This window comes from Hemiscyllium ocellatum, chromosome 4, assembly GCF_020745735.1.
Source record: "Hemiscyllium ocellatum isolate sHemOce1 chromosome 4, sHemOce1.pat.X.cur, whole genome shotgun sequence".
NCBI lineage: Eukaryota > Metazoa > Chordata > Chondrichthyes > Orectolobiformes > Hemiscylliidae > Hemiscyllium > Hemiscyllium ocellatum.
Genome location: NC_083404.1, coordinates 80250699 through 80273702, shown reverse-complemented (window position 1 = coordinate 80273702; position 23004 = coordinate 80250699).

Genomic DNA, 23004 nt, shown 5'->3' with positions numbered 1-23004 from the left:
ACCAATGACAATCTTTGCCTAACTTTGCCAGCTATTTTTATTTCATGTTGTAAAATTATTTTACTGTCTTCTTGGAACAATATTATTTTCACAGAGCCAAGATGTCAGCATGTTAATTATGAAATATGAATGGAGGTTTGCACAAATATAATCTTAGGTTCCCCACTTCTCTGGAAACTGCTGAGGAACGCTTTCTGCAATCCTGTTAAGCTTTTATATTTCTTCAGCTTCAAGGTTTGCTTAAGGATCCCATCCCACCACCACTTGTATGAACCCAACAGCTGTCTGGTGGGTTGTTATATTGGGGGCATGACAAAAAACGTGCGCAGTGCTACTTGTGCGCTCCCACGGGGTCCCTCATTCAAAGATAGTCAGTGTCCAATTGAGAAACCTGATATTAAAAGTGGCCCACTGAGAATCTCTGCATTATTCTTGAGCCCTTCTCCTCCAGAATTACTACACTGCAACCTCCCCCTCTTCCTGCCATCACTCACCTCAGGACATATATACAGAAACCATCTTACCCCTTGGAATAATGCCATACAAGGAGAAAGCTCTGCCTATCTAGTTTTAATTCCATCAATAGAGCTGATAGTCTTTGCTGGGCTGGGAACTGATGTCAGGCAGAACCTCTGCTCCCAGGGCCTTTGATCACAGGGAAGGCTACCGACAGTGCAGTTAGGTGCCTGTGACAAGTATTGCAATGGATCTTCTCTAAAAGAGGTGATGCATGGCTCTCATATGTGCAGACCCCTGTTGCTTCCAGTAAATACTGGCCCTGGTCTTGCACGTCTTAATCATGTAGAGTTTCCTGCACTGAATCCAGGTGTTGGATCAAACTTAGTCTAGTCTTTTCAGGTCTGCTAAGGATTGTTTACCCCATTCAAGAGAAATGAAATGCCGTTCTGACCCATAACTCTTCCATTTCCAGTATCTTTAGGGTCTCTACAGTGTAATTAAGTGATTGGCCATTAACTTAGAAGATTGAACTCATTACAGCCGTATCTAATCGCAATCAGCTCTTCTTAGGAAATGCATTTCATAGGCCTCAAGAGTTCCCAACATAATCAGTTAAGTAATAGGTAGCAAATGAAACCAAGAACTTCCAGAAAATCAGACCCTTGTATTTCTCGAATTGGGTCATTAGTTTCTTGTCTGTTACACCCAGTTAAATTCCCCCACCTCCGATGAGTTTCTAGATCTTTCTGCAATTAATCCACACCTAGGGTGACATATTGGCTCAGTGGTTAGCATTGCTGCCTCACAGCGCCAGGGACCCAGGTTCGATTCCAGCCTCAGTCTGTGTGAAGTTTGCACGTTCTCCCAGTGTCTGCATGGGTTTTCTTTGGGTGCTCTGATTTCCTCCCACAGTCTGAAGATGCGTAGGTCAGGTGAATTGCCCATAGTGTTAGGTGCATTAGTCAGAGGGAAATCGATCTGGATGAGTTATTCTTCAGAGGGTCTGTGTGGACTTGTTGGGCCGAAGGGCCTGTTTCCACACTGTAGGGAGTCTAATCTAAATCTAAACAAATGTAGGAAACCTAAGGTGATCAGGCATGTGTAGAAGAGCCTAGAAACATTGATCCCTAGATACTAATGAACATAGGCAAAACAACTTGCTGCATCTATAATTTTTATTGGTTTTACCATTCACGAGATGTGTGTCTTGCTGGCTGGGCTAGCCTATCCTCAGTTGCCTTTAAAAAGATGGTCGTGAGCTGTCTTCTCAAAAACAAACCACCATTGACTAAGTTATGTATCCCTGGGAAATTTCCATCTTTCAGTCTTTAAGTGACAGTAACAGGGAAGACTTGCACTTATATAGATTTTACAAGAATTCCTGATGTCAAATTTTAAGGAAAAAAAATGCATGATTTGTTTAAACTTTTCATCTTGCACTCAATTTTTAAGAATACTAATTCAAGAGGAATTAGTATGCTGCAAGAGAGGAGAAGGCCGACTATTTGGTAAATTGACTCTTATTGGTGGAGGCAATGCCCTGTAAAATGAACTAATAATGCTGATTGACAATTAACTGCCAGGATTTGTTTAAGTTTTAAATCAGAAGGTTAACTTTGATTGGTCAGAATATTGCCTCGAAAAGTTAACCAGTGAACGGCTGCCTCTTATTTTGTTTTGTTGAAACTAACACAATGATTTTACTTGTGCTTTCTTTATGCAGAGAACAGAGGCCTTTTTAGCGTCCACCTTGAATTTTGCATATCAATAACTGTAGTTTCATGTATTGACTGGCCATATTACGGAAGGATGCAATTGCTCTGGTAGGGGAGCATGGAGATTCACAAGAATGTTGCCAGGAGCTGAAAATTGCAGCTATGAGGAATTATTGAATAATCATAAAATATTAAGGAAGATGTATTTGAGCATGGTAAGCCTTAGGAGTTTTAACATGCAAATATGGACATCATCTGCAAATGTGTGGAAATAGAAAATTATTTAATATTATTAAATTTGGCTTGAGATCTGACTTAACTGATACTTGCATTGAACTTTTTTCCAGGCTGGGAATGCACATTAACTAAGCAGCCATAATCAGTGATCCTTTTCTTAGTTGTGCACATCCTGTTGATTTTAATGCCTTATTCCCACGTAACATTTTTGTGGAGTCATTTAGTGATCAACTGGTGCACTAGCTTTACGTTGCTGTGCATCCAAGAACACGACATCTGTGAGTGGAGTGTACTGTAAAGGGTTAATGCTAATATGTAAATAAGTCTACAGTATGTGGTGAAAAATTACATGACTATTGGAAGATGGTTCTGTCTAGGAGCCTTGGGCAGAACTTTACGTTGTTCAATGAAAGGCAGTGGTAATGTTCAAGAAGACCTCCTAAAATCTGTATCAATACTGATTCAGGTCACAAGCAAATGACAATCATAGATAGTGATAACAAATGACTGCACAATGGAAGATACAAACATGTGGAGCTCAGCTACTGCACAAAGAAGCAATAGGGAAGATTTTACTGGAGTTCTTTGAATACATGGCAGGCCCAAACTAGGCTGATATGTGGCTGAACTGGCTTCATAGATACATGATGTAACAGGACTCACTGAAATGCTATTAAGGAAAGAGTCAGTTCTTTTTTTCATGCAAATAGCAGTCGGTCAGATGATGTTTTGATCAGAAAGGCAACCAATAAACAAACGAATACATCGAATAAAGTTACAAAAGCATACTTTATTCCAAGAAGAAACATCATAATTGAGAAATTAAAAGTTAATAGACACTTCCAATAACTGAGGGAGAGAGTCCATTCCGCTATTAATGCCTGATGGAAAATTATGAATATAGAATTTTAAAAAGTAATCAATCCAGGAGTTTCAGTTGAGACTTTATCATATTTTCTGCTATCAAGGGAGGCTTTAATGTTGTTGAAGGTACTGCTAACCAGGCAGAAGAAAACAGAACTATACAGTAATTCAAGCAATACGGAGACTTTCTGGGGAAAAATAACTGATTACAAAAAACAAGGAATTAAATACTGACTCCTACAGAACTCCATTATTGGCAGCTTTTCAGTTACAAAAACACCCATCAATCATTAGGTTTGCTTCCTGTTGATAGACCAAATTTAGATCCGGGAGAATTGATGTTTTGGGCATAAACCATTCATCAGGAATGGGGGAAATGCTCAAAACGTCGATTCTCCTGCTCCTTGGATGTTGTCTGAACTGCTGTGCTTTTCCAGCACCATACGTTCAACTCTGATCTCCAGCATTTGCAGTCCTCGCTTTCTCCAAATTTAGATCCAGTTGGCCAGTCTCCCTCGATGCCCAAAGACTTTTACTGTTTTGAACAGGCTACCATGTAGGACTTTGTCGTAAACCTTGCTGAGACCCAAGTGATATTGATTTGATTTATTATTGTCACAAGTACCTAAGTGCAGTAAAAAGTTTTATTTTGTGTACAGTACAGGCAAATCATAAGATACAAAGGATGATTGAACAGAGCAAGGAATAGGAGAATCGACGTTTCGGGCATAAGCCCTTCTTCAGGAAAGCTTCCTGAAGAAGGGCTTATGCCCAAAACATCGATTCTCCTGTTCCTTGGATGCTGCCTGACCTGCTAAGCTTTTCCAGCAACACATTTTCAGCTCTGATCTCCAGCATCTGCAGTTCTCACTTTCTCCCCAGAGCAAGGAATACTAAGTGACAGCTGCAAAGAAGGTGCACAAAGGCAAGATCAACATCATCTTTGAAGTTTGGGAATTCCATTCAGAGGTCTAATAACAGTAAGGAAGAAACTGTTCTTGAACTTGTTGGTACATGTGTTTTAAGTTTTTGCGTCTTCTGCCTGAAGAAAATGTTTCGTAGAGATTATAACTGGGGTGGGAGGGCTCTTTGATGACATTGGCTGCCTTTCTGAGGCATCAAGATGTGTAGATGGAGTCAATAGATGGAAGGTTGGCCTGCGTGATGGTCTGGACTGTGTTCACAACTTTCTGTAGTTTCTTACGGTCCTGGGCAGAGCAGTTGCAGCATCAAGTCGTGATGCATCTGGATAGAATGCACTCATTACACTGTCCTTGTCAACTCACTTGTCACCACCTCAAAAAAGTTCAAAGTTAGTCAGACATGACCTTCCATTAACAAATCCATGCTGACATACCCTTGCATAATGCTTGGTTTCCTGAATGAAGGTTTATGTTGTCCCTCAGATTTGATTTAATTAATTTTCCCATTCTGAACTTAAGATAACTATCCTATAATTACTTGAATAATTCTTCCTCCTTTTTTAAACAGTGGCAAAACATTGGCAACCCTCCAATTTTCTGACACCACTCCTGTAGTCAGGGAGACTGAGGTATGTAACTATTCAGCAAAACATTTATTGCAGGACAGGATGTTACAATAATTTAAGTTAGCAGGCAACATAAAATAAAACATGCCTTTGGATCCCTGTTCTTTTGGGTCTTGTCCAGCAATCCCCCTGTAAGGCTTTTCCTGATTTTGACAACTGATAGCTTTATAGTGTTGGAATGCTTTTACTTTATCTGTAATAACGTTTATTACTTTCGGTGTTGTCCAAAATGGCTATTTTCATCTTTTTTTTTAGTTTCCAATTGTGCAATCTCCCAGGTTCCCCTTTGTTATGATTCTTTATTAGTTCTGTTCTGTTTTTCACTTATTTACACATTCACATGTTCCTAATACCTGCCTTTCTATTATTAGTTTTAACTTTTTTGTTCATTTACTCTGGAATGTATGACCCAATGATCACTATTCCTGTCTGGCTCCCCATATCAGTTCCTTGTGTAACATTCTATGTGTCATGTTATTTCACGTAACTGGCATTGAGAAATCTCTGATTATTTTTATTACTATCATGACTCAAAACACTTCTAAATTTAAAAATTGTGACAGTTCCCAAAATCAAAACAAAATTTGTTTTCTTTATTGCCCTGGAAAGTGTTTGATTAATATCAGTTGTTTATTGAGAACGGCTCCCCCTGATAATTTACTTCAGTTTCTTTTATGGATTCTGTCCCCGAGACCTCTTAAATATCTTGTTTTTTTAGTATCTTTCTGCTGCCCTTTATATACAATGAAATTTCACATTTCAAGTAATTCATATCCTTTCATTGCTATCTCCTATCTTCATTCCTCCGTACTACAGTTTCCTATAGAATTTGTTCAAACAAGTGGATTTTCAATTAGGTCTGTGTTTTTTAAAAAATCAATAAGTTAACATTAAAAGTATACTCTCTTATCCATTTCAGTTTCTAAGTTGAACATAATTAAGTCTGAAATGCAGTCCTGAGAGAATGCTGCATTTTGAATGTAAAATGTTTAGCCAAAGACATGTTGACCTGTGCAGGTGGATTTATAAAAGAAAGTACAGAATTTATTTCGAGAACTACAGGGAGGCCTGGAGTGCCTGTCAACATTTCAACATCAAAAACAAATTAACTAGCTATTCACTTCAATTGATATTTATGGGACTTTGCCATTTACAATTGCTTTTAGAACAGTTATTAAACAATATTTGGTCTTTTGGCACATACTGGAAGACACTTAAGAAATTCAACTTTTATTTCTGTGTTTGTTTTGACAAGTTCTTAAATATGATTAGCTTTTGATAACCAATCATAGTAAGAGCAAAATGCACTAGATACTGGAAATCAGCAATAAGACAGGAAATATTGGCAATCTGAAAATAGATACTGATTGATTACCAGGCAGGTGACTGAATATTTTCAGTGTTCCTTTACGTGGGGATGTTCATCAAGCTCCTCAAAACACTAGAGAAACACCACCAGCTGTACTTTTGAAAGTTCCTCCAAATCCCTTGGCAAGAAAGGCAGTCCAATAGCAGAACCTCCTCCCCAGCCATCTAAATCAGAAGTTATGCGATAACCATTCAAGCATTTAAAACTAGGTGTGCTCAGCAAGAGAGGCAAGTTTTTGACATACCTGACACTAACTCCTGAATCACTTGCCCTACTCTGAACTCAATCCTTCAAAAAGGACAGTGGAAATACTTTAGGAATGGCCTGAAAGCATTCCTGAAAATATTAAACATACTCATAGCCAATGAGAGAACCTAAATTGAAACCGACTCAAATGGAGAAAGCACTTTCAAGAAGACACCAAACACACACATCGGAACATGTGAACAGGAGTAAGACATTCAGACTCTCAAGTCTCTTCCACCATTCAATGATGTCATGACGGACCTGTCACCTAACTTCATTTACCTACATTTGGTCCATGTTCCTGAACACCTTTGCTTAACAATAATTTATCTCTCTCAGATTTAAAATGAATGACTGATCAAGCATTTACTTCCATTTGTGGAAGAGAGTTCCAATCATCTACCATCCCTTGTGTTTACAAGTTTTTCATTCACTTGTTGGAAATGAGCATCATGGGCTGAGCCAACGTTTAATGCCCATCCCTAGTTGCCCTTGAGAAGATGATGGTGAGCTGCCTTATTGAACTACAGTAGTCAACATGCTGTATGTTGACTGACAATACCCTTTGAGGGAGAATTCTAGGAGTTTGACCCAGTGACAATGAAGGAATGGCGATATATTTCTAAGTCAGAATGGTGATTGGTTTGGAGGTGAACTTGCAGGTGGTGGTGTTCCCATGTATCCATTTTCCTTTCAAATGGACATAGTTGTGGGTCTGGAAGATGCTGTCTCAGGTTCTTTAGTGAATTTCTGCAGTTCATCTTATAGATAATACACAGTGCTGCTACTGAGTGTTGATGGGAGAAGGAATGGATGTTTGTGAATGTGTGCCAACCAAGTGGGCTGCTTCTTGAGTGTTGTTGGAGCTGCACTCATCCATAGGGAATATGGTTGGGGACATAGGGAATATTCCATCACACTCCTGACTTGTCCTTTGTAGATGGCAGACAGCTTTGGGGAGTCAGGAGGTGAATTACTTGCTATAGTATCCCCAGCCTATAAGCTGCTCTTGTAATCATAAATTTATATAGTGAGTCCAGTTCAGTTACTGATCAATGGTAACCCCCAGGATGCTGATGATGCTTCCTAACATCTCTCCTGAACATCTGGCACTAATTCTCAGACCATATCCCATAGTTCTAGAATCCCCAAACAGTGGAAATAACTTTTCTTTACCTATCCTGTCTTTTCCTGTTAATATCTTAAAGACTTTGATCTGATCAGCTCTTAATCTTCTAAATTCTAGAGGAATCAGCCCTAATTTGAATAATCACTCCTCATAATTTTAACTCTGAAGTCTAGATATCATTGTTGTAAAGCTACGATGTACCCTTTCCAAGGCCAATATATCCCTCCTAAAGTGTAGTGCTCAGATTTGCTCACAGTACTCCAAATGGGGTCTAATCAGGGTCTTGTGTGACTGCATCATAACTTCTGCATTCTTGAACTCCAGTCATCTCATTATAAAGGCCAATATTCCACGAGCTTTCTTGATTATTTCCTGAACCTGCTTGCGACATTTTAAAGATCTGTGCACCCTGAACTCTCAAGTCACTTTGGACATCCACTGCTTTTCACTTTCAAATGCTACATTAAACTCAATCAAGTTATGATCACTATTTGATTTATGATTAGGTTATTGATTAAATCTGGTTCATTTCTCATTCAAAAATCCAATATTGCTTGTCCTCTTGTTATATCCAGGACATATTGCTGTAGCAAACTATACTGGATGCACTCCAGAAATTCACTACCTTCCTGACAGGTCGTTCCTGCCTTTCCAAATCTATGTTAAAGTTAAAACTCCCCAGTAATATCATGTTTGCCTAATCTTTGTATTTATACAATCTAGCACTTGAGAGATGCTCCCAGGGAATCTGTACACAATGCCTATTACAATGTTAGATCATTGACTGTTCCTCAGCTCTATCCATAAGGTCACCATGAAAGACTTTCCTCTTATTATGTCCTCCCTCATCATTGAAGTAATTTTGTTCCTAATCAGTAAAAGCTACTCCATCTTCTCTGACATTTTCAAAGCTGTTCTGTAGACCTTATAACCTGGTCGCTTTCATTCCCAATCTTGAGCATCTTGCAGCCATGTCTCAATGATGGCTATTATACCATAATTTTCAAGTTGAATTTGTGCCTGCAGCTCATTTAATGAATTCAGTCTGGTCTGTGCATTCATGTATAGATCTCCTATTTGGGTTGTACACTGCAAATTGTTCCTCATCACTGATGCTTTGTCAAACTATTTATTATTGATCGTTTTTGGTTTAATCAATATACTTCTAGTTTTGCAATTCTTTGCCATACTAGAAATAAGATTCCTGACTGTTTTTTCTACCTTTTGTACTGTTACTTGATTTTGAAACTGTATTGACTTCCCCTGAGTGTTCTCCCCATTTCCTAGTTTAAAGTCTTGTGACCACCCTATTTAACTTTTCCATTAAGGATATTGTATCCAAATTGGTTCAGGTAGAGCTGTCCCAGTGGTACATTCCTTCCTGTCCCAGTACTGATGCCAGTGTCCCAGGAAGTATAATTCCTTCTTTCCACACCATTCCCTTAGCCATGTATCTCTTCCCCAATTTTCTTATTACTATACCAAATTGCACATGGCTCAGGTAATAAACCAGAAATCATAACCCTTGAGGTCCTGTTCTTTAATTTTATTCCTAATTTCTGATATTCCCCTTGCCTACTCTTGTCTGTGTTGTTGGCCCCAACATGAACCACAACAACTATTTCCTCTCTGTTCCACTCCATCAACCTTTCCAGCGAGTTCAAGATATCTCTCACCTGGGCACCAAGCAGGCAAAATATCTAGTGGGACTTTCAATTTTGCTTATGTAGGAGGCTATTGCACACCTAGTATAGAATTTCCCACCACCTTTTTATTTTCTCTTCCTGCTTGAATGGCCTCCCATACCACAGTGCAGTGATCAGTTTGCCCATCCTTTCTATGGTCCTTTTCCTCGTTCACACAGGGAGTAGGAACCTCACATCTATTGGACAAGATCAAGAGTTGTCCACCACAGATGTTACATTTAAGATCCCCTCTACCTGTCCCACTTGTAGTCATACTCTTCTGTCACTGACTATTGGCCAAATTTGAAGTATTTCACATAATATTGAATACAGTAAGAGACTTCATCAAGAATGTGTGGACGTGAAGACCAGGTATTGGAGATAACAGAAACATCACAAGAATTCATCGACCATTTTGTTACAACTAGAACCCTTATGAGGTATTCTGCTTTGTTTTAGTTCCAGACAGGATTCCCCAAATGGTTAGGCTCTCAGGTGATGATGAAGGAATTAGCTACCTTTCTTTATTCACACTCTCACTCTGTTAGTTGCAAGTTTAATTTAAAATGAATCCCATTCTTTCTACATATCTTTCTCCTGGATCAAATTAATTTAATCAGGTTTTCTTGAACTAACAAAAGACTGAATAATGTATTAGTTACAAAACATGTGAAGAAACAATAACGTAATACGTGTATTTATGAAGAAGAGAATACAAGAAACTGTGATTGCTAAGAAAAAATATGAAGCACTTTCTGAGTCACTCGTGAAATGTAGATATTAGAATGTTGTGGCAATTACATGGGATGATATTGATAGCATTGATGTTATGACCATAAGACCATAAGAAATTGGAACAGGTGTAGTCCATTCAGCTCCTTGAACCTGCTCAGCCGTTCAACAGGATCATCACTCAACTGACACTTGTCATATCCACTTTCCTACCTTCTTCCATAACCCCTCATTTCCCTACTAATAAAGAATCTATCTATCTCAGCCTTAAATATATATATATTGCTCTCTATGGCAATGAGTTCCAAAGACTCATAACCCTCTGAAGAAGAAATTCCTCCTTGTCTCAGTCTTAAATTGGCACCTCTTAATTCTGAGACTATACCCTCTGGTCCTAAACTCTCCTGTGGAGGGAAACATCCTTCTAGCATTTACCCTGAGAAGCCCCTCCAGAATCTTTTATGTTTCAATGAGATCATCCATCATTCTTTTAAACGCCAATGGGTAGAATCCCAATCTATTTAAGGTATTCCTCCATACTGGTGAGATTCCAAGTGAACATTCTTTGAACTGCCTCCAAAGAAATAACATTCTTTTATTTAAATAAGAGGGCCAAAACTGCAGCAGTACCCCAGATGTGGTCTCACCAGCAACTTGTCCTGATTTCCTTATTCTTGAATACCAGTCTCAGATCTCAAATTGTCCTTGTCTGCCATTTTTGAACCCAGAGAACTGAGGTGAAAGAAAGTCGTCCTCAATCCTGAGCAAGAAGGAAAATACATATTTATAGATTTTCTGTTACTTAAAGTAAAATAGAGTATTCCCTCTGAATGACAGTGGCATGATTCTGACAAACCAATTGGTTCACAACACTGAAACTTTGCATCAACCAACTCATTAAAAAACTTGAATAGTATAGATAGTCTTGGGACTGTACATGCTTAGCTATTTTGGATCGACTCTGAATTTACTATGTGGTCAATTAGAATGTGCAATATATATGTTTATTTACTACATCTCCAATACCATGATGAAGCAAACTCTTTGTAAAGTGATTCAATTCATGCCCTTATAAACAAAAACTTTAATGCAAATTATTTTTGTAGCATCTGTTCAAGTTAAACATGCATTACTCCTTAATTTAAAGCATATGTCCTAGTTTAGGAATTAGGTGTCAAGGAATTCGAATTCTGTTCTAATTGCAAACTTATGATAGTTAGCATTTTGAAAATATTTTAGAAGTTCACATGACAAGAGTTCTTTCATGAAAGAACTTTTTTTTAAAATTGGAAAGTATTTTGCTTCAAAAGGCAAAATACCCATAGTTAACATTTAATTGTGATTAAACCACATGTAAACATTTGACAGTAATGTCTAAAACACAATTCACTTCATCATGAATGCCCTCATGAATAAGACTTGCTAAACATATCATGATGTTCATATCCCTTTAACAGTTGTTTGACAAGCCATAGGTTGTGCTCCTGCTTATTTATTTCTGCTGGTGTCACTTCCCAATATAACTGGTGTAAACAATGTCACCCTTCTAAATCCAGCCTATGTTTGCAGACTAAAATCATGTATATTTGAACGCATGTCTGACGTTAACTTTGCAAATAAATACTACTCTTTCCATCATCTTTTTACACTTTATCTGACCATGGATTTCTACCTGCAAGTTGTTGGCACTAACATAACCTAATTTAGGATTAGATAAGGCAATGGTGTCAACTTTGGATAGGTTTGTTTAGTTTTCCAAGAAGCAGAGAATGGTGTTTACAGGATATCATTGGACCCTGATTTTGGATCTATGAAATTAAAATGAGCAATGTTGTAACATAAATGGTATATGTCTATAAAACATGCATTGAGGCCAAAAGGCCAGTACTGCACTGTGATGTTCTATGTTCTATGTTCTAAAGTCAGACATGATTAAAGTAATAGTTGGAGTTTAGGTATAAGTAGAATCACCAGTAATTAACTTACATTCAGGATTAGTGGTGCTGGGAAAGCACAGCAGTACTGCTCCTTGGATGCTGCCTGAACTGCTGTGCTTTTCCAGCACCACTAATCCTGAATCTGGTTTCCAGTATCTGCAGTCATTGTTTTTACCTAGTAATTAATTTACAGTTGATGTATGTCTGGAGCAAAATGGGTCATGGCAGAAAATAATGTAAAATAAGCAAAAGGAAGTATTTAGTTAAAAAAAAGAGGAATCATTGTTTTTCAGTGAATGAGTAACAGAACATAAATCATACTGACTCCACAGATTTATATTATTGTCAATACATCCTCAGTTTACCTTCTCTAACTAAATTCCTGGCACTACAATACTTTTAGTAGGTTTCAGAACTAAAGTCCTGTAGGATTCTAACGCCTACCAGATTTCTGAAGAATCACTTGTTCAATAATGCTGAGCAATAAACTGAACTTGAAAGTGTTTCCATATATAAATACATTTTTGGGTTCTGGTAAGCAATCTTAAAACATAGCTCAGTACAATATGAAGTAGTGTGGCTTAAGTCTTGTTTAAAGAAGTTTAAGAATAACAATCAGTATAGTGGTCACTGAAATAGTTGATATCTCCAACCCTTGTTCAAAGACAGCCATATACAGTAACAGAACTACTTTTGTGTCTGCATTTTGGAGACATGTCCCAGAGGAAAGTGGGGTCAGGCAACAGGGATCTGAATCAAGTGCAGCTGCAGTTCTCTGTCTTGGCACAGATCCATGGTCAGGATATACAGAGCCAGTGTTTCATTTTAAAGATAATAACATTTTGATTTTTCTGTGTGATTTTACTCATTTTGGTAATTGTGTCACTAGAATTGTCAAGATAGATCTTTAAAATCAAATCCCATTTAAAACTAAACACCTTCTCATATCAAACCATTTTAATTTATACTTAAGATCAAATCCTGCTACTTATTTCCATTGTTTGGCAAACATCTAAATCTAAGGTCATTTTAAGTCCAATTCCTTTCCTCAATTCCATGTCACAATAGACTGGGTGTTAAGCTAATTTGTAATTATGGGCAGTAATGTGACTTTTAAAACATCAGTTGACTGAGGTCATCTATTCACATTCACGCTTTTAATTTTGTATTTTGATTTCCTGTTAGCTTATGATCAAGTAGATACACATAACCAATGCACAAACCAACATTAATGCCCACTGCAGCAATCCTCTAAGAGATTGCCCAGAGATAGGTCTCTTCCCTATTTGGACACCCACTCAGTTTCCATCTAGATTGGACAGTTCAGATTGAGAATTGAACATGCTCAAGTTTGTATTCATCCCTCCCTGAAGGTCTAAATGTTCACAGCCATATTATCATGCCCATAGGTCACAACTCTGAATTACTTGTAATTCCAAAATGTGCTTGTTAAAAGAGTGAAACAATTAATAATCATTGCAGACATAAATTAAGTAGCTGTTTGGAGAGACAGAGACTTAGCAATGTCACACATAAAGATGTGAAAGGATCTTCAAACAATAATTCTATTCGGGGGGGGGGGAGCAGCAAGTCAAAATACTTCCTGATACCACACTTTAGGAAGGATGTGAAAGCTTCGGCGAGAGTGCAGGTAAGATTCATGAGAACAATTTCCGCCAGAAGGAACGTAAATTAGGTGAGTAGGTTGGAGAACCAAAGGCTGTTCTCCTTGGAGAAGAGAAAGTTGAGAGTGGATTTGACAGATGCATTCAAAATCATCATGGGTCTGGGTGGAGTAGAAAGGAAGAAACAGATGGTGGGTAATCCAGCACTAGAAGACTACAATTTCAGGAAATTATCAAATGAAAGAGCAATGACATGAGGAAAGACATTGTCACACAGCTAATAATTTGGATATGGAATACACTATTAAAGAGATAGCAAATTCAAGGAAGAGACTTATCTCTGGGCAATCTCTTAGAGAATTACTGCAGTGGGCATTAATGTTGCTTTGTGCATTGGTTATGTGTATCTACTTGATCACAAGCTAACAGGAAATCAAAATACAAAATAAAGGATAGCAAATTCAGTTGAGATCTTCAAACGAGAAATGGATTTGTTTGAAGAGCAAAATATCGTAGGGTTACAGGGAAACAGTAAGGGTGGGAGTAGGCAAGCTGCTGTTGGAGAGAGCTGGTTTGGACACTTTAGACCCAGTAATCCATCTATACAATAGCCATTCTATCTTTATATGACTCAATGATAGCAACAGCCTAGACACAATGTAGGAAATAAAAAAAATCATCAATTGTCTTTTCTCTTCCTGTCGGAATTGGAAAATCACATTGTCTAATTGCACTACTTAAGAAATCCCCAACTCGGAAAAATCGAGAGGGTGACACATTGTACTGCAATGTGTTGCTGCAAACAGCATCTGGTATTGATTAATTCCACTATTGATGCTCTGACAACTGAGTAAGTAATAAGAATGAAAAATCCAACAAGAGTCACGATCATTGTCAAGATAGCTTGCTGGCTGAAGAGTACTTTGTAACAGAAATGAAGCTAATTCATAGCTAGCTGTGGTGTTTGTACTAGAGATCAATGTGACTATGGTATTACCTTAGGTACTTGGGCTGATTAATGAGTTTCATTCATTTTATGCCAAAATGCAAACTAATTTTCTGATATTTTAAGGTTTTTTTTTACATTAAATGCATTATTGTGGTTTGTGTGGTGTAACAATATGCTAACTGAAAGCTTTTGTTAGTTTCTTTATATCGGCTGATAACATTCAGCTTCACTTCATGGTCTAATCCAAAGTTAATTCCTGGACTCTTAAATTGCCTAATTGTGATCATGACCAGAAGACTAAACCCCTCCTCTGACTGATTATCATCACATTGTAAGATTACTTTTGGTTCTCTAAGTCTCTTGTCTTCAGTTCATTGATTTCAGTTGCCCCAAAACCATTTTAAGTTGAATCATGGACTCCCTACAGTGTAGAAGCAGGTCATTCAACCCACTGAGCCCACACTGACCCTCCGAAGATCATGCTATCCACCCACTCCATCTCTGCAACCCAATGTTTCCCATGGCCAATCCACCTAACCTGCATATCTTTGGACTGTGGGAGGAAACTGGAGCACCTGGAGGAAACCCATGCAGGCATAGGGAAAATGTGCAAACTCAACGCAGAAGTGGAATCGAACCCAGGACCCTTGCGCTGTGAGACAGTGGTGCTAACCACTGAGCCACTGTATCACAAAGATGCCTCCAATCCGAGGAGCATAAATTGCAAGTGGTTGTTAACCCAAGCCTTGGTCTTGATAAAGCAGACAGCACATAGTGAGTAAACCAGGATTCCAGCTAACCTACCTTCCTTAAAGGGAAATTGTTTTCATTAAAAGAAAGCTGCTGCTTACTTTGGACAAATTGGCTACAAAGCAAAACTCCCCAAAATGACTGACAGCAAAGAGAAACAGCTCAGTTGTTTTCAAATGTGGTGCTATATGAATAGGAAGGGTCTGGAGGGATATGGGCCAGGTGCTGGCAGGTGGGACTAGATTGGGTTGGAATACCTGGTCGGCATTGACAGGTTGGACTGAAGGGTCTGTTTCCACGCTGTACATCTCTATGACTCTATACAGTCTCAGATGCCCTCAGGTATGGAAATGCGAGCACAGCAACCATTTAAATATGACATGTGTTCCAAGGGTGCCTGATTTTTACAGTTATCCGGTGAGTGGCGAGTTCTTCTGAGAAAAGATAGTGAAGTCAATTCCTATAGTCTTGCCCAACAACCTGGCAGCAGTGAGTTTTTGGTGGGTAAGGCTGATGAATACACCTTCATGTGACATTTTCAAACTAACCCACCTCTCTGACTGTTCAATGAACCATGGCCCCACCATAAACTCAGTAGCAATTTGCAGCAATCACTAACATCCAGATATTTCACCACAAAGTTTCTGTGCTTTACTGTTCTATTTTCTATCTATCTTCTATCTTTAACTTTCAGTGCTTCCAGTTGAAAACTGTGTCGTACTGCTTCCATATGCATCCTGCTATTCATCCACAGAAGAGAAATCACCCAGACATTGTCACTGACATTCTTCCTAGTGGATAAGGTAATGGCTCCGAAGGGATTAATGTTCACATTACATTGGGTACATTCATTTTACTGATCACACACACACACACACACACACACACACAGTTTTACTATAACATTCAAAGGGAACATGTATATCTGCACTGGCTCCCTAGGTTGCTTGTAATTATGCCTGAATGAATGTACTTGTACTTATTGTTGCCATGCAATAAAACTTATTTTATCTAAGAACAGTGACTCTTCTATAAATAATGTAAAGTGGTCTTTCCCATGCCATTAATCATGAGATAAAGCCAACACAAAGCAGAGATAAAGAAGGCTTGGTGCCAGAAAGCTACCTCAAACAAGCCTTACCTCGGATTATATGCTGGTAGAAGTGATAAATACCGTAAAGCATCAGGAGTTGTCATCTGGGAAAACATGCCACTTCCTTCTGTCTTGCAGGATAAGGCAAATAATAACACAACATAACAAACCAGAACTGGAGAGAAATAGGCTTGTTGGCATCTCTTGATCCCTCTTGAGGAGCTGGTGTTTCACATAATGGGGATGATTAGTGTCAGAAGTCTATATATTTAACATCACTGAGTGCATTCAGGATATTGGAATGGTCCTATCTTGTAAATATTCTTAAATCCCTCCTCACTCTGCTATCTGGTATGAAGTGAAAGGTGCAAATGTTGTGACTATGAACCTCTTTCTTTCTATTGGGCCTCAGTAACTTGGCCCAGACCTTGCCCTTCTGTGTTTATTTTTCAGATATCCAACAAGTTTTGTTTGGCCAGCCAATGCAGCATTATAATGGACAGTAGCAGCTAGCACAGACTTCTGAGGAAGACACCATCACCTGATCTGATCAGTGTAGTTATCTGTTCAAATATTGACATTGCATGTACCTTAGAAAATACTATAGCGTTAGAATGTACATGGTGAATAAGCAGGCATGGATATGGTGAAGCTGGTAAAAACAATGACTGCAGATGCTGGAAACCAGATTCTGGATCAGTGGTGCTGGAAGAGCACAGCAGTTCAGGCAGCATCCAAAGTGCAGCGAAATCGACGTTTCGGGCAAAAGCCCTTCATCAGGAATAAAGGCAGTGAGCTGGAAGCATGGAGCAATAAGCTAAGGGAGGGTGGGAGTGGGGAGAGAGTAGCTAGAGTACAATGGGTGAGTGGGGGAGGAGATGAAGGTGATAGGTCAGGGAGGAAAGGGTGGAGTGGATAGGTGGAAAAGAAGCTAGGCAGGTCAGACAAGTCCGGACAAGTCATGGGGACAGTGCTGAGCTGGAAGCTTGAAACTAGGATGAGGTGAGGGAAGGGGAAATGAGGAAGCTGTTGAAGTCTCCATTGATGCCCTGGGGTTGAGGTGTTCCGAGGTGGAAGATGAGGCGTTCTTCCTCCAGGCGTCTGATGGTGAGGGAGCGGTGGTGAAGGAGGCCCAGGACCTCCATGTCCTCGGCAGAGAGGGAGGGGGAGCTGAAATGTTGGGCCACGGGGCGGTGTGGTTGATTGGTGCGGGTGTCTCGGAGATGTTCCCTAAAGCGCTCTGCTAGGAGACGCCCAGTCTCCCCAATGTAGAGGAGACCGCATCGGGAGCAAGGGATACAATAAATGATATTAGTGGATGTGCAGGTAAAACTTTGATGGATGTGGAAGGCTCCTTTAGGGCCTTGGATAGAGGTGAGGGAGGAGGTGTGGGCACAGGTTTTACAGTTCCTGCGGTGGCAGGGGAACCTGGGCTGGGGAAAAAGCAGAACATTGATCACCACCTGGAAGGTGAGATCACTAGGGTGAGAATTTCGGTGGGGTTGTGAGGAGGTGAATGCTGATGGGCGTGAATACCAAGCAGCCAGGCCTTCAGTGATTAGAAGGCCTGCAAAGACTGACTGTTGTCACAATTAAGGAACATGAAGGAATTTGACTTCTTTGTGGTAATGAATTTCGATGTGGTGCAAGAAACCACACTTGGAGCTTGGAGCCCAGCCCATACAGAGTGAAAGTGTTAGATAACAACATAACAGCACTTGTGGATGACATAACATACGTCACCTGGTGGCTGTTGTTTCAATTTCCACACCAGTAAGGATAGAAGTCACTGACCTCTTAGCACTTCAATGAAAACTGAGACTGAGATCACTAAACAGGCTCCAACTTCTGCCAAATGTTTGCAGATTTGTGTGTTGAAAGGAGTTTTCAGGTATTTGCAGCAATTTTGCAATTAAACCTGGTGAAACCTGGGAGCAGAGGTGGGGGGTGGGGTGGTGGTGGTGCTGGGGGGTGAGGCTATTGTTCCATGGAGGACAAAACTGCTGCCTTCTCTCAGCTTGACAGCATTCATTCAACCTCCATAGTGTTCAACAGTTCTGTGTTTGATTATGTGAGTCTGGTGCTGATAATTCATCTATGCTCATTATGCTAAATTGGTTAGGTTTGGTTATTGACTCAGAGAAAAGCAAATTGACATAATAGAACCTTGCAATTTTTTGGCTAGGTATGTTTTGTCTATTTTAATGGAGGGTTTGTTCTGCAAGCCCTAATGATGCATCTTGGTTGCTTCATTGCAAACTTGCTTCATTAAGCACCTACCTGTCCCCATTGCCCAGTCCTATCACCCACGATTCTCAGAAGAACTTGCCACTCACCAGATAACTGCAAAAATCAACAACCTGGCACAGGTGTCATCTTTAAAAGGTTGCTGCACTCTTGGACAAGTGCTGGCATTTTGAAATTTCCTTGCTTGGTCATGGACAGTAATTCTTAAAATTTCAGAGAAGACAAGAATGGCATTGGAATTCTCTATCCAGCACTTAAAGGTCCTGTTGAATGCAGTGTTGCAGTGATGGGGTATCCTTTTCCTGGAGAAGACTGTGATGTCAGATCCTGGTAGCCTGGTTCAAAGTCACCATACAAGTCAGTATGGTCTCCAAGGTCCAGAGGAATAGCCAACAGTACTGGAAGAAAGTCAATGATCTTCTCCACTCCACTAGGGTAATACTCTATCACTTCACACCTCTCTATTTCTGCTACAGCACACACTTCCCACTAGGCCTCATGCTCTGCCAGTCTCACTAATGCTTGCAACATATTCCCTCACTTTCTCTCATCGACCACTAAACCTGCAATGCCCTCTACAGTGCCTGTTGAATCAACTAAGATATCTCACCATGTTTCAACTATGAACAGCTATTCCACCCACTTGCTTTTCATTCAATCCCTCCCTATCTCGCATTCTAGGAGAAAACAACCCACAGCATGGTGGAACAAGATGGGATTGGTTGGGTTGGCGTGCACCTGACAAAGAATCCTGATCCTCACAGGAGACCAATCCTGTGGGGATATCATATCCTGCCAAATGAATAAGCATCATTCTTTATTCTACTGCAACTCTCACACTAATCCAATTGTCAGTCATTCATTGCACAACACTGCTGACCACTGGCTGCAGCATTGATTCTCCCTTGTGCCTTTCAAGTACCAGAGCTTGATAGAGAAATGGCCAACCTGTTTAAAAGCCATCGCTTCACCTTAGAGGAAGAGATTTTGGAGGCTTCAGAAGAAGTAGGAACTTAGATAAGACTGCCTCCACTGTAATGCTGACTGTAATGTTCTTGTCCTTTAAAGGATCTCATAATAATGGATTTTTAGCTCCATCCCTCATGGGTTAAGATACTTATCCCACATACTTTGGGAGTAGTTACAGCCACTTTCTTTCCCATTTTCCTAGTTTCGAGTTCCAGCACGATAGAGGATGACAATGAACACGCTTCAGACAGTGACACCCTGCCTCCAACTCTACATACTAGTGAAGCCCTGAACATCCAGCTCCCCATCCTGATAGCCCTTCCCGTGAACCTCTGATGTCTTGCACTTTCAGCTGTCCACTGGACCCACTTGCTCGCCTTTCCCCCTCTCCAGCCCTTGACATTTGAAGTGACGATATCAAGTGAGGTCCTACACAGTTTCTGACTTGAAGCCAGGCTGCTCCTGACTATAGATGAAGCACTTATCCTGCATTACTCCCTTCCTATCCATGCTTTACCATCTCGTCCCTTTACAAATGTGGTGTCCCTTCACAATTGTCATTCTCCCTCCACCTGCAGCTCCCAATCCTTGCAAATAGATTCATAAATTTCTGTCCCATGGCAGTGAACCCTTGTCTGCCCCTCTTCCCTTTCCTCTTAGTTCTCTAGAGGCATCAGCAGATTGACCATGGTTCATCCCCCATACCCTGGACAGCCCAGGACAAGAAATGCTATGGGTCCACAGTAATCAATTTTGTGAATGCACAGGCATGGGCACCCCAGTTACCTGACTGTGACCAATCCTCTGGATTGGTGTTAAATGCTGCTGTTGAATTACTGAGCCAGGCCATGGATTGATGGGTGCCCACATGGATGCCAGTGAGGACTACCCCCTTAATTCTTTGAGATATGGCTATTTACTTGCTGTACATGCAGCGTGAATGCCAGGTCAGGTGTTGGTACATGATGCGGGTGGGACATTGCCATAGAACAGTGCTATATGGCAAGATAGACTTTGTCTGAGGACAGATAATCAGCAAGGCAAGCTGCCTGGCTGTGTGACTGCACTAAGAGACAAGGCAAGGGAGGGCAGTAATGCCAAGTGCATGCAGGTAGGGGCTAAATGAGTGAGCCTTAAGAGAGCAGGTGAGAAGCCCTGAGTTGCAGCCTGTCCAATTTGCAGGCACGTTGCATTTTAATAGGCAACCTTTCACTCTCTAGCAAGAAAATGCCCCAATGCACGGAACTGAATTTAAAAATGCAATGAGTTGTTCCCAGTGTTGAGAAGACTTTGCTAGACTTTTCTTATGATTCTTCCACATATCCCAACATAGACCAAGCCATTCAGGCTCCAAACTAACAGGGGACCTGGAGGATTCCCTCCAGGGTCCATGCAGCTAAATAATGGACTACTTAGGAGGTTCTTGTTGCTGGTATGAGTTGGTAGAGCTGCATTAACATCATGTGACAAGGTGGCACAAAAGTTAATTAATTGTGTGTAACAGAGACTTTCTCTTGTCTTCAGGCTTTGAGTATAGAATTCCCAAAACCATGTGTGTATAGTTGATCTATTCCTGTACAGTTGGGAATATCACAGTCACATGCCCATTTCTCCTGCCTCTTTCTTCAAAGTGAAGTCTAAGAAATCCCTTCTCTTGGGTACAGGGTGTTAGTCACTTCCCTGATGCAACAGATTCTGAACTAGGAAGTGTTAATTATGTTGTCTTCGGCAGAGGTTGGCCTGGATGGTCACTGGCAGGACTTTTCTTATCTTGCTGTGTGGCTGTAAATCCTGTTGAAGGAAATGGTCCCAATCAGTGACAATCTTCTTTGCAAATCATAGGTCTTCCAGCACAGAAACCCTTCAGCCCTTCAGGCAAAATGCCTATACTGACCAACAAACACCAACTATTCTGACCCTATTTACCTGCAGTTGGTCTGGCTTAGCATTTTGAGTGCTCATTCAGATGCTTCTTAAATATTGTGCGAGTACCTGCCTCCACCATTTTCTCAGGCAGCACGCTCCATATTTCTACCACCTTCTGGGTGAAAAAAATTGTTTTCTCAGATTTCCTCTAAGCCATTTACTCCTCATCTTAAACATATGTCCTCTGGTCTTCAACAAATCTACCATGAGGAAAAGATTTTCATGATCTACACTGGCATGCCTCTTGTAATTTTGAATACGTCAATCAGATTCCCCCTCAGCCTTATCTGCTCCAAGGAAAAGATAGCAGTCTGGGTGAGAAACGTGTTTTGAGTTAACTTTGCAAGAGTTTACAAAAATACGTTTAAATGTTAGTTCAGCTCTGATCTGTGTATATCCATGAAAAAGGTAGGCTGTGACATGAGTATTCATTTATGCCAGAAGGTTGAGGTACTTGTGTCTCTTGGGCAGGGGTTTGTGCATGAGTGTGCTGTGAAAGTCACAATCAAAGAACCACCCATTAGTCACCACTGCATTGTAGGGAAAGGGTGCTCTTGTTCTGAGTGCTAGAAGCCAGCTGGTTAGTGAGCCACTCAAAATGAAAGAGGAGAATAGAAGGACTCTATCGTTCTTAGTGCTCACAGACACAGCCACCATCAAAAGGAAACAGGACAAAAGCATTTCAACTAACCTGCAAAGCCAAGAATCCTAAAATCGATTGCTTAACTTTCAATTTTATTAATGACCCAGAGACTGACCTGTATATCTTTTAAATTTTATCTTCTTTTGGATTCACTTCTAATTTCTAAACTGTGTGAATGAATGTTTTGATTATTATTTCTTCTTGTTTTCACAACCAATCACCTCATTGTTTTTGTTGACTCAAGAAAACCTGACTAAATTGCTGTCCTTTTAAATGTAAATTCATTTGGTCTGGGAAAAAGATACTCACAAATTAACTTTGTTGTAACCAACTAAGATGGTGGATGAATAAAAATGGGGCGCAATCCTTTCCTTGTCTGGAAGCTTTACAGTTTGAGGTATCCCATCTGGAACCGGAATAGTTTGGGGAATACTTGGAGAGCTCATGTCAACCTTGAGGTCTATATTGGAACTGGCTGGAAGTGATATGTCTGTATTACTGACCCCACTGGTGTGACAGTGCTGAGCTTTTTGCTTTGATTTTAAGACTTAGACCCCCAAGCTTAGATTACTCCACAGTGTCCACTCTGTTTAGTAAAGTGTTTTATTCTATTGTAACAATGTTGATGCTCTTGTTCCACTCCATCTTTTTCTTGCTGCTGCTGAAATAATAACCCATGCCTTTGGCATCGTCTTCAATAATAGCCTTCTAGTTTTTGAATCCAACCATTCACTCTTAAAAAAAACTCCAGTTTATCCAACATGTCTTCAGCCACTCTGAGCTCTATGACCCTCTGATTAGAATGTCACCTCTTTCACAGTGTTGTGGTGTTATAAATGATTGCAGTGTTTTTCACTGGGAATTTCCAGTGTGAAGTCAT